Source organism: Gracilinanus agilis, chromosome 2, assembly GCF_016433145.1.
Source record: "Gracilinanus agilis isolate LMUSP501 chromosome 2, AgileGrace, whole genome shotgun sequence".
NCBI lineage: Eukaryota > Metazoa > Chordata > Mammalia > Didelphimorphia > Didelphidae > Gracilinanus > Gracilinanus agilis.
The window spans coordinates 350,406,493-350,424,799 of record NC_058131.1 but is presented as its reverse complement, the minus strand read 5'-3'; positions in this window follow the sequence as shown (position 1 = coordinate 350,424,799).

Sequence of the window (18,307 nt, the reverse complement as noted above, 5' to 3'; positions counted from 1 at the left end):
CAAAGTAGTGGGAGAGCAAACAGACCAATGCTACAGTCACTGAGCCAATCAGCCCCCAGAATATAGAACACAGCACTGTGGTTGGTTGTCTTTCATTCCATTAGCCAATAGTGTGCCGTGTACAATCTCACGTTGGCAAACTTGCACAAGCTGTAGTGGCATACTGCGTTTCCATTGGTACAGTATGGTATTCATCCACAAAATCTCCCTATATAGTAAAAACTCATCTGCGATACAGAATTAGATATATATTTCTTTAAAAAACTCGTGATAGTGAAGCCATGATAGGTGAACCATGATATAGCAAGGGACAACTACAGGCTATGAAGCTAAATCAGAAAAGATATATAAAATATAGGAGTAATTAGGTGGCTCAGTGGATTGAGAGCCAGGCCTGGAGATGGGAGGTGCTGGATTCAAATTTGACCTCAGACACTTCCTAGCTGTGTGACCCTGGGCAAGTCACTTAATCCCCATTGCCTAGCCTTTACCATTCTTCTGCTTTAGAACCAAACATTTAGTATTGATTCTAAGTCAGAAAGGAAGGACTTTAAAAAAAAAAAGTTAAATGTTGGTTATTATGCTTATTGTAGCCTGTATATAGAATGAGAGAAACAGAATAGTGTAGCCTCATAACCAGGAAAACCTGAGTTCAAATCCCTCCTCTAACATATACTGGATGTTTAACTCTGACCAGGTGATTTAACCTCTCAGTGACCCCAGGAAATGCTTTAAGACTTCAAAGTGTAGATGTTATTCTGTATAAGTAGAAGGAATTTCCTCATCTGGGACTTCCTTAGACCAATATATTTAAAGTTTTTCATATTTAAATAGTTTTATTGTATGTTTATAATAAATATTGCAATAAAAATGATTGTGTCTTTATATTTAAACTTTATTTAAAAATGTAAAAGCCAGTCTTTGCAATTGGGCTGTGCAAAAGCAGGTGGCAGGCCAGATTTAGTAGAAGGCTATAGTTCAGCCCTTGAAATAGAGAAATAGAAATGTGTATATATATATATATATATATATATATATATACACACAGTAGAAAATAGATATATGTAACCCTTAAAAGCACTGAATTTACTTTCTCAACCCCAATGTCACTTATATTGGCTAAGACCCAAGAATTCGCTGTTTCCTGCTCATGGTTCTAGAGGTACCCCTGAGGGGTTAAGGGGTTCCTCTAATGTTATCTGCCCCATGATTCCATTCTAGTATGTTCCTCCAACATCAATCACTAATAATTAGCACCCTAATATCTCAACAATTAATATCAATTAGTTTTTATGAATAAATATCGATAGAAAAGATAGAACAAGAACCAAAATATAACCCCTGAATCAGGGCATACTCTTCTTTCTACCACCTTGGTCCCTAGGAAAAGAGTTGGGCTCAGACTTAAACTGATTGCTACCATGTTCACTTTTGGGTGGGGTAGAGCCAAAGGATGAGCTGCTCCCACGCTACAAGACACGGTGTTAGTTTTGACCTCCTGGTTGATTTACTGCTGGGCCCTGTGGGGCTACGTTCCTTACTTGGCATGGCTGCTGGTAGATCCTGGTATAGATTCCAATTCTTGGACCTCTGGCATCTCTACTGGCCTTTTGAAGTTCATAGGATTGTAGCCTAGTTTGTTCCTTTTCCAATACTCATTCATCCAAGACCAAAAAGAGCACAGGCAAACCATGGTCCACAGGACACAGGATGGTCCTGGATAGGCAGAGTTAAGGTCCCTAGCAAGGCCTTAGTCTTTCCTGGACACTTACTGCATGTTTCCCACCAAAGTCACCAAGAGAAGATTTGGCTTCTTTGTGTCTTTATCCTGCCCTCCTATGGGGAATCAGGACCTCCCTCTCCTTCCACCTCAGTTTCTGCTAAAGGAGAGCAATATTTCCCATTTATTTAAGGATAAAACCTCTTTCTTTCCCCCAATGTAGTCTCAAATCACTGCCATTAAAACCAGTAGGGGTTTTGGTAGCCATTACCTTTTTGTTTTTTAAACCCTTTCCTTCTGTCTTAAAATCAATACTAAGTATTGGTTCCAAGGCAGGAGAGCAGTAAGGTCTAGGCAACTGGGGTTAAGTGACTTGTCCAGGGTCACATAGCTAGGCAGTGTCTGAGGACAGATTTGAACCCCGGACCTCCTGTCTCTAGGCCTGACTCTCAATCCTCTGAGTAGATTTTGTTGTTTTTTTTTGGGGGGGTATTCTAAATTTAAGAAATCCTAAATAATACGGGCATTTAAACATACATAGTGCTACAGAAGAAGATTGATATCTATTATGGTTAACTTGTTTTTCTTTGAAATATATAATGATAATAATATGTGATAATTATTATATGTAGAATATAATATATCATGTAATATTTCAATGATGCATTATTATGATATAATAATTATGTGAAGAAAATTTACCCTCTCCTCTTTCTGGGGTGGTGCAGGTGACATCGACTACCTATATACCTGGGGTGAACCTGGACTTGCCTGGGAGGTGAGGACAGGACAAGAGAGCCAGGAGGTTATAAAAAGGGCTAACCAGGAAGTTCATACTCTGTCTCTGGTGTTGCCAAGGAACTTCTGTGCTGAGGGTCTGCTGGAAGAGCCACATGGAGAATTAAATTAGGGCTCCTTTTCTATCTCTCTCTCATCTTCTACCTATCCAAGAAACCCTAATACTTTTCTAAAATCTAAGGACCAGAGTCCAAATTTTATTAAAAGATAATAATAATAAGTTCAAGCGGCAAGTTTCAAAGCTGTCTTAATTGTCTAGGATTCTTTCTGACCTTCCTTTTGTTCTTGTCTGTGCATTAATGGGAACAAATTTATAAGTCATAAAAGAACCGTAAATAATTGGGAAACGCTTTATGTGGAAGGTTGGCTACCTGGAACTGAAGCTGGTAGCTAACAGAATAACCTTCCTGTTCTCTCTTCCCATGTTCCAGGAGGGAGGAGAACCAGGAAGTGAAGAGTTGGGCAGTTTACTAGCCAGAGCCAAAGGAGGAGGAAAGGAAGGTGTCCGGGTTTGTGTGTGTGTGTGGCTCCCCAATTTTCTCTGTGATCTGACCCTTCCTCCCGTGACACTTGCAGCCCCATCACCACATGGCACTCTGGGCTTTGTGTCTGTCACAGTTCTCTGCCCCAGAAACAATCCCATACCCCGCTCACACTCCCAGCTGTCCTGCATGGCTTGGCCCCAATGGAGTCTCCACATCCCTCTTCTCCAAATGTCATGGGTCCTGTTTACTCTGGGTAAAAGTCTGCTCAGTTGCCATAGTTACTTCCAGCATCCTGAGACTCCCTGGCAATGATCACCAAACTGGAGCAAGAGGTTATACAAGGAATTTCTAATTCCAGATGAGACAGTTATCTGTTGATATAGCAGGTTCAGAGACAAATTAACTGCCTTTAGGACCTACTTAATAGGTCTTCTGCTTTGTATTCCAAAAGAGCTTGCTAAAAAAATAATAATAAAAACCACACACACACACACACACACACACACACACACGCACAAACCAAAAGAGTTTGCCCTGGAAGGGAAGATTTGCCTTCTGGAGAAAAGACACCCACAGCTAAGACTTGATTCCCCAAGACAAAATTCCATCTTGAAACAGAGAGAAAAGGAGGAAAAGAAGCATTTATCAGCACATATCATGTAGTAAGCACTGGGCTAAGCTCTTTTAGAAATATTATCTCATTTGGTCCTTATAACAATCTTGGGAGGCAGATACCATACTATCATTACCCCAACTTTACACTGGAGGAAATGGAGGCATACAGAGGTGGAGGCCAGATTTGAACTTGAATCTTTAGTACTCTATCCCTCTGAGCCACCTAGTTTGACATTAGGTTTGTACCTCTGTAAAGGAGAGGAAGTTTAAGCCTCCATTTTCTAAGCTTAAAGAGAGATGGTAGAGACCACTCTTCTACTTAAGTGAAAAGATAGTACCTAAACTGAAGACCTCAGCTGAAAGCTATAAACTGGAGTGAGAAAGAAGCTCCCCTACCATATGCCCAGTGGAGCCAAGCCCTCCTCAAGCTTGAGATTAGCCAAATGCTACCTAATGGAACTTTTTAAAAATTTCAGTTAATGTTTTATTTTTATTTTTCATTTAAAACCCTTACCTTCTGTCTTAGAATTAATACTGTGTATTGGTTCTAAGGAAGAAGAGCAGTAAGGGCTAACCCATGGAGGTTAAGTGACTTGCCCAGGGTCACCTAGCTGGGAAGTGTCTGAAGTCAAATTTGAACCCAGGACTTCCCACCTCTAGGCCTGATTCTCAATCTACTGAGGCACCTAGCTCTCTAATGTTTGATACAAGACAAAACACTTTTAATTTTACAATAAAATTAGCCATATGAATAACCTGCATGAAAATAACTTTTTAAAAAACCTTTATCTTCCACCTTAGAATTAATACTATATATTGGTTCCAAGGCAGTAGAGCAGTAAGGACTAGGCAACAGGGGTCAAGTGACTTGCCCAGGGTCACACAGCTGGAAAGTTTCTGAGTTCAGATTTGAACCCAGAACTTCCCATCTCTAGGCCTGGCTCTCAATTCACTGAGGTACCCAGCTGCCCCCATGCAAATAATAATAAAAAAATTCTCAATGACTATAACATAAAACAATTAATCTAATCACATCTATCTAAAGATGCAAGAAAGTTCAATGCATAAATATGACAAAGAAATACAATCAATAAAAAATAAATAAAATGACCAATTTTGCCTAAAGCAGAGACCATAGCCATTAATAAATAGAATTTTTTCAGGTAAATTATAACAAACATGACAATGGAGTGCCACAGGGAGAAGGCCCAGTAGTAGGATGACATCCCCCAAAAGATATTGATGCCTTACACAGTCAGAGCTATGACTAGCCCCTCCACATTTATGTCTTGGTACCATGTGTCTCTCCTGAGTGTATTCCCATTTCCATATGTGTCCTGGAGACAGGTTCCTTGTATTTATATCTTTCCACATGTGAAGCCATCCCTATCTGTACCCTACGTGTACCCATTCTTCTCTATAATCATGTATGTACTTTGCCAGTGACCAAAACAGAAGTATGTTTTGCATGGTGTAATACATGTATGATCCAGAAAAAAATTAAGTTGATGAAACTGAGGCAAAAACATTCTGTATGTATTTGTGGGAGTCTATTTCCCAGTTTTTTTTGGAAATGTTCTATTGTTACTTTTTTCTTATTCTTATTATACTTTTTTCTTTTTTATTCTTATTATATTATTTCATAAAATGCATTTGTTTTTGGACCCATTATTTTGTGACTTCCTAGGGAATACATAGGAGAGGGCTTATGGCTGAGGGGATAAGACTTCTGACTGTCCATATCCCATGGAGCAGGACACTGGGCAGAATTTATAAATATCCAGAAGCCTTTATTTGCCCCGATGCCTTTTAACCAGCACCACTCGTTTTGAGCCTGACTATTCTAGACTCTCACGCTTATATGTGATGATCGGGAGACTAAGGAATAGATCAGACTGTGTGGCTGGACATCTTAGTGAAATCAAGGGCAGCCTTTGCAGGACACACCAGAAATAAAAACCTCATAAAATGATACAAACTAAGCAAGGAGAGAAGATCCGCTTCCATCTGGGAAAATCCTAAATCTTCCCCATCACACCACACTGACTGTGACTGTGTTGGGTGAAATCTGAATTAACTAAGGATACAAAGGTTCAAGTTTCCTAGCATATTGATTTATTAAGCAGTGCAGGCAGGTAGGTGGCTCAATGGATAGAGCACTGGGCCTAAAATCAGGAAGACCTGAGTTCAAGTGTGGCCTGAGACACTCACTAGTTGTGTGACCCCTGATAAGTCACTTAACCTCCATTTACCTTAATCCACAAGAGAAGGAAATGGCAAATCACTCCAGTATCTTTGCCCCCAAAAAACCCAATACAAGGTCACAGAGTTGGATATGACTGAACAACAACAAAAGCATCCAGTTACATAACAAATTGGGGCCAGGTCTTCTCATCTTGGTACTGGTCCCCAAATACAGGAAACTACAGATTTTTATGCATTAAAAGAAAAAAATTAACAGGTTATAAATCAGCATACAAAATTACATAATCTGATTTCGAATTGGAGAAAACATTAGGGACTTTCCAATTTGGGAGGGGAAGAGTGAGAAGGTACACTTCTCTGAAATCAGAAAATGCAGTGTCTCACTCTCCCCCAAGTATCTGCAAACAAAGGAACCTGGAAAAATCTGCAAACAAAGGAACCTGGAAAAATTAAGTGACTGACCAGTCTGGGGCTAGTTTTCAGATAAGACATATAGGTTGCATAAGTTATATAATTGTGGGAAAATTCTTTGTAACAAAGAAGAGACAGAGAATGTTATGGGATGCAAGAAAGATAATTTGGATTTCATTCAATTAAAAAGTTGTTTTTTTTAAACCCTTACCCACTGTCTTAGAATCAACACTGTATATTGGTTCTAAGGTAGAAGAGCAATAAGGGCTAGGCAATGGGGTTTAAATAACTTGCCCCAGGTCCCAGAGCTAGGTGGTATCTGAGGTCAGATTTGAACCAGGACATCCTGTCTCTGTGCATGATTTTTAATCCACTGAGCCACCTAGCTGCCCCAAATTAAAAAGGTTCTTCACAAACAAAACCAATGCAATGAAGATTAGGAGTAAAGCAGAAATGTGGGGGGAAAATGTACAGCATCAAGTTTTTCTGATAAATGCCTCCTTTCCCAAATAGAGTATTAGATATGGAGTTGAAGGATCTGAGGTCCATGTAAGTTGTTAACTTAATACTTATGTGAATTAGACAAGTATATTTCTTTTCTTGTACTCACTTTTCCCATCCATAAAAGGGAGGAATTAGACTAGATGACTTCTAAGGTCCCTTTCCAGATCTGAGATTTTTCATTTCAAATCAAGATCATTAATTTATTAGATATTAAATTCAACATGTCCAGACAAAACAATGGCTAGAGATTGGAGCTATTTTGTTCAGCAGAAAAGCTAACTGCTTCCTCTTGGACCTCCCTCCTCCCCTTGGGTGGATAGAGCCAATATTTCTCAGTTCCACCCTTCAGTTGTCCTGGTGGAAATGACTTTTCTTTGAGTCAGCACTCTCATTCTTCTTCTAATTGGGGGCCTTGAGTATGTTTCTTTGAACTTCCTTTAAAAGAAAACAATGATGGGAAAGGAGTTGTCAGAGTATAACTGCCTCAAAGAGGCTTAAAAACAGAATTTCTTCTTACTATTCTTCTTACCTCTTTTCCCTTAATGCTATTGCTTCATTCATTCTCTGTCCAATGGAATCAAGGAATGGTCCAGATTAATTTTCTATTTCTGCTTCTATGAAGTTTAGTAATATGCTTTCTTTATTTTTCAGACTTAAATATTTTATTTTTCCAATTATATGTCAAAATAATTTTTGACTTTTTTTCCCCAAAATTTTGGGCTCCAAATTCTCACTCCCTTTGTCCCTCCTTTCTCTCTTCCCTCACTGAGGAGGCAAGTAATTTGATATAGGTTATACAAGGGTAGTCATGTGAAAGATATTTTCATATTACTCATATAATAGAAGACATAAACTAAAAGAAAAACTTCAAGAAAAATTTTAAAAGTTTTTAAAAGTATGCTTTGATCTGCATTCTGGTTCCATTGCTTCTTTCTCTGAAGGTAGATAGCATTTTTCATGATGCGTCCTCTGGAACTGCCTGGATCATTGCATTTCTGGGAAAAGCTAAGTCATTCACAGTTGATCATCTAAAATATTGCTGCTGCTGTGTACAATGTTCTCTTTGTTCTGCTTACTTCACTTTGCATCAGTTCATGTAAGCCTTTCCAGGTTTTTCTGAAAGTACCCTGTTTATAATTTCCTATTGCACGATAGTATCCATGACAATTATATACTACTACTTGTTCAGTCTTTCTCCAATTGATAGTGGTGTGGGTGACAGGGTCCCCTGGGGGAATGGAATAGGATGATATGGGTTACTGAGTCCCCCGGGCACCCCAAAGCTCTGGAGGAATCTCAGGTCAGAGAATGCATGAGGAATTTCCCACTTTCTCCCCTGCAATGCTAGTAAGAGGAAACCCACCTGGAAACAACTGGAGGAACTTTATGATAAAAGAAATCTGAGAGATACATTTCCTTAACATTTTTCCCTAGCTTTAATATGTATCTTCTGTTTGCATCTCAGACATCAATTCATTCCATGAGATATGCAATTCACCCTCCTTTGTGGTCAGGAACACCTGTGCTTTTTACTAATCAGGGACATTTGGACTTTTCATCCCACATCTGTATATCACCCCCCTTCCCAACCCCCATTTCTGGACACGGAATCTCTGTTGTCAAAGGGATATAAAAATCCTGTATCCCATCTTTTCAAGGAAGCAGGCCACCTGCACCTGCCTCCCGGTCATTCAACTTGCATTCAACCTAATAAATTTCTCTATTTTTAAAGACAATCATTGAGTCTGTCACTCATGAGGAAACAACCCTTCCCAGCCCAAGTTATTCTCTAGCTCTCCCACAACAATAGGTATCCTCTCAATTTCTTTTTCTTTTTTTTTTTTTTTAAACCCTTACCTTCCGTCTTGGAGTCAATACTGTGTATTGGCTCCAAGGCAGAAGAGTGGTAAGGGCTAGGCAACGGGGGTCAAGTGACTTGCCCAGGGTCACACAGCTAGGAATGGTCTGAGGCCAGATTTGAACCTAGGACCTCCCATCTCTAGGTCTGGCTCTCAATCCACTGAGCTACATATCCTCTCAAATTCATTGCCACCACAAAAAGGACTGCTATAAATATTTTTGTACTTATGGGTCTTTATTTATTTTTTTAATCTCTTTTGGATATAGATATAGTAGTGGTATTGCTGGGTCAAAAGGTACGGTTTTGTAGCCGTTTGGACATAGTTCCAAATTGCTTTCCAGAATGAATCAGTTCATGATTCTACTAAAAACTCATTAGTATCCCAATTTCCCCTCATCCCCTCCAATTTTTGTTAGTTTCCTTTTCTGTTATATTGGTCAATCCAATAAATATGAGGTGATATCTCAGAATTGTTTTAATTTGTATCTCTCTAATCAAGAGTAATTTGGAGCATTTTTCTTATAACCATAGATAGAACTGATTTTTTTTCTTTTGAAAACTGCCTGTTCATATCCTTTGACCAATTATTAATTGGGAATGATTCATTTTCTTATAAATTTAACTCAGTTCTCTCTCTCTCTCATATATATATATATAAAAGAAATGGGGCATTTATCAGAGAAACTTGCTATAAAAGTTTCCTCCCAGTTTTCTACTTTCCTTCTAATCCCAGCTGCATTGGTTTTATTTGTATAAACCCTTTTTAATTTAATGTAATCAAAATTATCCATTTTACATCCTATAATATTGTCTATCTCATGTTTCATTACAAATTCTTCCCTTATCCATTGAACTGACAAGTAAACTATTCCATGCTTCCCTAATTTGCTTATGGTATACCCTTTATATCTGAATCATATACCCATTTTGACCTTGTTTTTGGTCTCCCTTTCTTTCTCTCTTTTCATCCTGTCTCTCCTCCAAAATATTTTGCTTCCAAGCATTGCCACCCCAAAACCACCCTCCTTTCTATCAGTTTTCCCTTTCTTACCCTACTTCCTTGTAGGGTAAGAAATTTCCATATTAAACTAAGTGTGTATATTATTCCCTCTTTTAGTAAATTCTTTTTTTTTTTAATAGGCAATGGGGGTTAAGTTCATTTAGTCAATTCTAATGAAAGTTAGGTTTAAAATCCTCCCCTCCCTTTTCCCTCTCCACAATAAAAAAATCTTTTGTGCCTTTTAGGTGAGATAATTTACCCTATTCTACTTTTCACTTCTCTCAATGCATCTCTCTTTCCCACCTCTTTTTTTAAAAAATATCATTCCATCATAGTCAACTTACACTCATGCCCTCTGTTATGTACATTCCTTCTAACTGACCTAATAATGATAAAATTCTTAGGAGTTACAAGTTTCTACTCATGTAAGAATGTAAACAGTTTAACCTTATTGAATCTCTTATGATTTTTCTTTTCTTTTTACCTTTTTCTGCTTCCCTTGAGTCTTGAAAGTCAAATTTTTCTATTCAATTTTTATCTTTTCATCAGGAAGGCTTAAAAGTCCTCTATTTCATTAAATATCCATTCCCCAAAAGAAGTATACCAAGTTTTTCTGGGTAGGTGATTCTTGGTTGTAATCCCAGCTCCTTTGTCCTCTAGGATATCATATTTCAAAGCCTCTGATCCTTTAATGTAGGAGCTGCTAACTCTTGTGTTATCTTGATTATGACTTCATATTTGAATTTTTTTTTCTGACTGCTTGAAATATTTTTTTGCTTGAACTGGGAGTTCTGGAATTTCGCTATAATATTCCAGGGAGTTTTCATGTTAGGATCTCTTTCAGGAGATGATCAGTGAATGCTTTCAATTTCTATTTTATCCTCTGGTTCTAGGATACCAGGAAAGTTTTCCTTGATAATTTCTTGAAATATGTCTGGTTCTTTCTCTGATAATGACTTTCAGGTAGTCTAATAATTCTTATTATCTCTTCTCAATCTCTTTTTCCAGGTCTTTTGTTTTTCCAATGAAATATTTCATATTTCCACTTTTCACTCTTTTGATTTTATTTTGTTGTGTCTTGATGCTTCATGGTGTCATTAGGTTCCACTAGCCCAATTCTAATTTTGGGGGAATTATGTTCTTTCTATTAGCTTCTGTAACTCCTTTTCCATTTGGCCAGTTTGACGTTTCAAGTTCTTTTCTTCAATGGAATTTTGTACATCTTTTTCCATTTGGCTAATTACCCTTTTTAAAAAGTTATTCTCTTCAGTGGATTTTGTGACTCTTTTACCATTGGCCCATTCTGTTTAAGATGCTGTTTTCTTCAGTGTTTTTTGTGCCACCTTTACTAAGCTATTGATTTCTTTTTCATGATTTTTCTTGCATTTCTCTCATTTCTTGTTCTAATTTTCCTTCCTATGGTCAGGTTAAATTTTTTTTGGGTCATTTAACTCATTTTTCCAGCCTATTTCTTGACTTTTAATTCTATGTTAAAGTTGCCCTCTCCTCCTGGATTGGAGGGGATACTGTTCCAAGCTTCAGATTTTTTGTTTTCAGAACTAGTTCTGTAAGTCTGTAAGTTTTCAGTTTTTCCAAGATGTAATGATTTAAGGAGAGGTATACTGCTCTCCTGGCTTGTGTTCTGGTCTGTGAATGATCAAAAGAATTCTTTTCTGCCCTGAAACTGTAACCAGGGCCCTACTCCTGCTAATTCTTCTCTCTGTGCTAGACTGGATTCATGTAAGGGCAATGCAACAGAATCCTGTATCCAGTGTTAACAGAGGCCCCCCAGTTACCTTCTTCTGATGAATTGTCCAACCCACTAAGTGTTGATGTCGTTATAGATTCAGTTACCCCCAAAATTTGCTGCTGCCTTGTTGGGTATAGCTTGCACTAGACTATGTTCCACTCTCAATCCCACTGAAGCAAACTTTTCCTGCCAACCTTCTAAGTTGTCTTGGATTGGGAAATTGTTTCATCTTGTCTTTTTATTGGTTCACTCCAGAATTAGTTTTGAGGTAATACTTTAAAGTTGTTTGGAGGGGAATTTGGGAGAGCTCAGGTGAGTACCTGCCTTTACTCCACCATGTTGGCTCTGTCTTCAATAATATGCTTTCATTAAAAATTTCTTTTGTTTCTTTTGAACCCAAAGCTGGGAATCGTCTCTGGGAACTGAGAAAAGGAGTTTTCTTCTTTCTGAGTGTCTCCAGGGCAACCATAGCCTTTTACATTGAGATTTCTTTTTAATCCCTCCAAAGATACACCTACACACAGAGAACAATATTTTAAGAAAATTGTTTTCTTTTTAAGAACATTTGGCTAATTTAAAAAGCAAATAGACTTATTTTTCAAAAAAGGAATAAAGAATGGAAAGTAGGTCCAGTGAAAGGACCAGCATAAAGCAGAAAACAGAGAAGTAGACATTCTACCATTGCTATTCTTAGTATATGGGGAGAAACTATAATCTTTCTTCCGCAGTTCACAGTTACAATAGTAGCTTCAGTTATGAGGATGCTGAAAAGAGGCTACTCTTCCATTCCCTTTCTCTCAGTTATACTCCCATAGAGAAGTCATCCTTTTAGAGGGCATCTCATGGGACTTTGGATCCCCATCTCTGGTGTATGTGTGTGTGCTATTATATAAGTTATGTGTGTCTACATGAATCTGTCTAGATGTGGCTGGCAGGGAGGTATGAATAGACATGTATAGAGTCTTTTGTGCCCATCTAACTCCAAGGAAGATGTTGATTCCTGCTGGGAGGGGAAGCAAGAGATTAGGACCATGTGTTAGGTACTCTTCTCCCCAAAGAGAGAGAATTCTTTTCCCAGGGTTTTTTGTCTTGGATTCACTTTACTCTCTCTCTCTCTCTCTCTCTCTCTCTCTCTCTCTCTCTCTCTCTCTCTCTCTCTCCCCCTCTCCTCNCCAAATTTGATATCATTATTTTCACCCTTAAAGCTTTCTCTTTTCCCAGCTTCCTTATTTCTGTTAAGAGTAGCACTAGTTTTTAGTCATTCAAACCTTCATTTCACCTTCCCCTGCATGTCTAATCAATTGCCAGATTCATTGAATTTGAGTCTCTTCTACCTCTACAACATTTTTTGAATCTGTTCTTTTATCTCTACTCACACAGTGGCCAACCTAGTTCAAGCTCTTATCAGCTCTTGCAAGACTATTGCAGTAATCTCTCAATGGATCTTCCTGTCTTCATCTTCCCTCTCTCATTTGTCTTGCACACAGATACCAAAGAGGTATTCCTAATTCATAGTTTTGGTCAAGTCACTCTTCTCTACTCCAGAAACCTCAGTGGTTCCTTCTGCTTCTCGGATAAAATACCAATTTTTCGGCTTGGCATTCAAATTCTTTTACAATCTGACTTCACCCTGTCTTTCCAGGTGGATTATTCATTATTCTTTTTAGCACACTATATGTTTCAGCCAAATTGACCTACTTGCTGTTCCTTGCACATAACATTCCATTTCCTGAGACTCTGTGCTTCTTCTTCTGATCTCCTTCACCACCATCTCTTGGACATTCTAACTTCTGCAAAGGGCTTTCCCTGATTCCTTCAGTTGTTAGACTTCCTCCTCCACCCTTCCCACCCCAAATTACTTTGTATTTGGAAGGGTCATGTGGTGGGGCTGTATTGCTTTACCCATGTTGGCTATGTGCTTCTAGATATGACTGGCAGGGTGCCAAGAGTAAATATTTCTTGAGTCTCCTCATCCCACCCTTTTCTGAGGAAGAATTTGATTCCTGCCAGGAGGGGAAGCAGGAGATTGGGGCCAGAGGTTGGGCACAATGCTCTCCTCAGGGAGGGGAGGTACAAGGCTAGAATTATATCTTTCTGCCACTCCTAAATATTGTTAGTCTAGCGGAAATAATGTTTATATTCAAACTGACCTCGTGATCACTGTCCCTTAATAATGGAGTGTCCCAAACTATATAACCAAAATAATTTTTCTTATCAAAGTCATGCTCCACAAAGACCACATGTAGCAGATAGCAAATTAATCTGTTTATCCAAGCACAGATTAGAATGTGCTAGAAAATATAGAGTGAATGAGCTTCCCCACTGAAAGTGAGATATCTCAGCTCAGTTAAGAGAGTCCTAGATCTCTTCCCCCACAAATTGCCTCAAGTCTCTAGTGCAGTGATGGGCAAACTATGGCCCGCTGGCCAGATGCTGCCCCCCCTAAAATGTTCTATCCAGCCTCACGACATTATTCCTAATCTGACTAATACAATGAGTAGGATACAATACAATGAAACTTCAAAAGAGTTGCCTTAGAAAAAGACTGACAGATGAGCATTTCCTTTCCTTTGGCCCCTTTAAAAAGTCTGCCCATCACTGATCTAGTGTAACAAGCTGAGGATATGTGACATGATCAACATATTAACCCCTCTACATGTCAGTAGCTTCTCAGAGTTTTTCTATCCCTTCACAGACCTCCCCCTGAAGAGAACTGGAACTAGGTATCTTCTCTCTCAAGTCCGAAATCCAGTGGACTAAAGATCACTCTTCTCCAAAGGACTCACCAATTCTGCTTCCCATGCAAGAGCAGATCATTGAGCAACCAGTCTCCACCAATGAGAAGAAATTTGAGCAAATGGACTTTGAACTAGGATGAAGGACAAGGGAGTCTGTCTTTTTAGGCATGAATACAATGAAAGGCAGGTACCAAAGTGATTTTCTTAAAGTACAGGTCTAATCATGACACCCACCTGGTTAACATACTCCATTGGCACTCTATGAACCATTAGAATCAAATATTAACTTGTCTAAGTTATATTTTAAATGAATAGAATAAATTAATAATGAGAATATAAATATGTAAGAATATTTAAAAGTGAAAAAGTCTACATACCAAAAAAGTTCTCAAGACAAAAATAACAGAATGAAAAAATATTTATGTCAAATACAACACAGAAAACTGTGACATGTAAATGAAAAGGAACTGTTAAAGATATTGAAAAATAACATCTAGTCTCCTGTCAATTAGTCCATCAATAAGCATTTAAGCTGCCCATGATGTACCAGGCATTGTGCTAAACTTTGGGGATATAATGAAAGGTAAAGGACAATACTGACCTAAAGTAGCTTTCATTCTATTGTGGGATGTAAACAAATATGTCCAAATAAGATATTTACAGGATAAATTGGAGATGGAGAACAGAGGGAAGGCATTAAGATTAAGGGAAGAAACACAGAAGAAAAAAAATTTGCTTGATCACATGGTTCGATGGTATAAGGGGGAAAAAGGTTTTTTTGGGGTTCAATATATTAAAAGATGGTCGCCAGAGGATTGAACTATCATCAATCCTCAACTAAGAATAATCTCATGTCAAAATTGACTTTTATGGAAGTTTTATTTACAATTAATAAGAGAGAGAGGAAATAAGGAAATAAGAATCTAACCCAGTAGGTAATTTACTACGATCCTCTAATTCAGTGACTCCCAAAGTGGGGGCACCACCCCCTGGTGGGTGCTGCAGCAATCCAGTGGGGTGGTGATGGCCATAGGTGCATTTATGTTTCCTATTATTTGCTATTAAAATTAAAAACAATTAATTTCCAGGGGTGCTAAGTAATATTTTTTTCTGGAAAGGGGGTGGTAGGCCAAAAAAGTTTGGGAACCACTGCTCTAATTAATCCAGGTAGCTCTAATTAACCCTCAGCCAAGAGTCAGAGGACCAGAGGCCCGGAGGTGAATGAAGCAAAATTTCATTCAGAGTCTATTAAAAGAAGATTCTTAAGAGAAGTTCAGGAAGATTCAGTCTTTAAACTCGCCATGTGGAATTCAAAAGAAGATATTTAAAGTAGTCTCATCAAGGTCTCAGCATTCCAGCTAACACTCCTTCATGGACCAGAAGAGCTCCTTAATCAGCTGCGCTCTTCACTAGAAGCTCCCAGCTAACTGAGGTCCTTCTCCTTTTAAAGGGGTCACTTCCGGTACCTCCCTCCTAATTTGCATGTCCAATCACAATAGATGCTTCTCATAGTACTGCCTAGGGGGAAGTCAGTCGATTCTGATTCATCGCTCACTTTAGCACACATGGGTTAGGACCTCCCAGAATTTGGAGATTCTCTCACCTTTGGTGATTAAATCTAAAGATGGGCAGTGTAGACTTAATCTAATTTTCACAATGGGGATATGACTGGGGACATAGACTCTAAATAATCACTCTATTGCAAATATTAATAATATGGAAGTAGGTCTTGCTCAATGACATGTAAAACCCAGTGGAATTGCTCATTAGCTATAGGAGTGGGGTGGGAGAAAGGGAGGGAAAGAACACGAATTGTGTAACCATGGAAAAATATTCTAAATTAATTAATTAAATAATGATTAAAAAAAAAAAGACTAAGGGAAGACTAGGAAAGGCTTCCTGTAGAGAGTGGGATTTTAGCTGAGACTTGAAGAAAGTCAAAGAAGGCAGGAAGTGGAGATGAGGAGAGAGAGAGTTCTAGGTTTGAGGCATGGTCAGCGAAAAAACAGAGTCAGGAGATGGAGGTCTTGTATGAGCGAGAGCAGTGAGGTTAGTGTCACTGGATCACAGAGTATATAAGGGGTGGGGGAGTATCAAGTATTTTTTTTTAATAAATTTTTTATTTTTAGAAAAATTTTCCATGGTTACATAATTCATGTTTTTACTTTACCCTTCACCCCCTCATACCCCTGCCCCGCACCCTCTCTGCCCCATAGCTAACTTGCATTTCCACTGGTTTTAACATGTGTCATTGATCAAGACCTATTTCCAAATTGTTGTTAGTTGCATTGGTGTGGTAGTTTCAAGTCTACAGCCCCAATCATGTCCTCATCAACCCAAGTGTTCAAGCAGTTATTTTTCTTCTGTATTTCCACTCCTGTAGTTCTTCCTCTGAATGTGGGTAGCGTTCTTTTCCATAAATCCCTCAGAATTGTCTTGGGTCATTGCATTGCTCCTAGTACAGACGTCCATTACATTTGATTTTACCACAGTATATCAGTCTCTATGTACAATGTTCTTCTGGCTCTGCTCTTTTCACTCTGCATCAATTCCTGGAGGTCTTTCCAGTTCACACGGAATTCCTCCAGTTTATTATTCCTTTGAGCACAATAGTATTCCATCACCAACATATACTACAATTTGTTCAGCCATTCCTCAATTGAAGGACATACCCTTGGTTTCCAGGTTTTTGCCACCACAAAGAGCGCAGCTATAAATATTTTTGTGCAAGTATGATTATTTATGATCTCTTTGGGGTACAATCCCAGCAATGGTATGGCTGGATGAAAGGGCAGGCATTCTTTTATCGCTCTTTGAGCATAGTTCCAAATAGCCATCCAGAATGGTTGGATCAGTTCACAACTCCACCAGCAGTGCATTAATGTCCCAATTTTGCCACATCCCCTCCAGCATTCATTACTCTCCCCTTCTTTCATTTTAGCCACTCTGCTAGGTGGGAGGTGGTACTTCAGAGTTGTTTTCATTTGCATTTCTCTTATTAGAGATTTAGAACACTTTCTCATGTGTTTATTGATACTTTTGATTTCTTTATCTGAAAATTGCCTATTCATGTCCCTTGCCCATTTATCAATTGGGGAATGGCTTGATTTTTTTATACAATTGATTTAGCTCCTTGTATATTTGAGTAATTAGACCTCTGTCAGAATTTTTGTTATAAAGATTTTTTCCCAGTTTGTTGTTTCCCTTCTGATTTTGGTTGCATTGTTTTTGTTTGTATAAAACCTTTTTAATTTAATATAATCAAAATTATTTATTTTACATTTTGTAATTTTTTTTCTAACTCTTGCTTGGTTTTAAAATCTTTCCTTTCCCAGAGATCTGACAAGTATACTATTCTGTGTTCACCTAATTTACTTGCAGTTTACTTCTTTATATTCAAGTCTTTCACCTATTCTGAATTTATCTTGGTGTAGAGTGTGAGATGTTGATCTAAATCTAATCTCTCCCATATTGTTTTTCAATTTTCCCAGCAGTTTTTGTCAAATAGTGCATATTTTTGTCCCAAAAGTTGGGCTCTTTGGGTTTATCATACACTGTTTTGCTGACATCACTTACCCCAAGTCTATTCCACTGATCCTCCCTTCTATCTCTTAGCCAGTACCATATTGTTTTGATGACTACTGCTTTATAATATAGCTTAATATCTGGTACTGCTAAGCCACCTTCCTTCACGTTTTTTTTTCCATTATTTCCCTTAATATTCTTGATCTTTTGTTCTTCCAAATAAACTTTGTTATATTTTTTTCTAATGCAGTAAAAAAGGTTTTTGGTAGTTTGATAGGTATGGCACTAAATAAGTAAATTAATTTGGGTAGAATGGTCATTTTTATTATGTTAGCTTATCCTACCTGTGAGCATTCAATGTTTTTCCAATTGTTTAGATCTAGTTTTAATTGTTTGGAAAGTGTTTTGTAGTTATGTTCATATAATTCCTGTGTTTGTTTTGGTAGATAGATTCTTAAGTATTGTCTAGGGTGATTTTAAATGGTGTTTCTCTTTCTACCTCTTGCTGCTGTGATGTGTTGGAAATATATAGAAATGCTGATGATTTATGGGCATATATTTTGTATCCTGCAACGTTGATTATTTCTACTAGCTTTTTAGCTGATTCTCTAGGATTTTTTAAGTAGACCATCATATCATCTGCAAAGAGTGATAGCTTAGTCTCCTCATTGCCTATTTTAATGCCTTCAATTTCT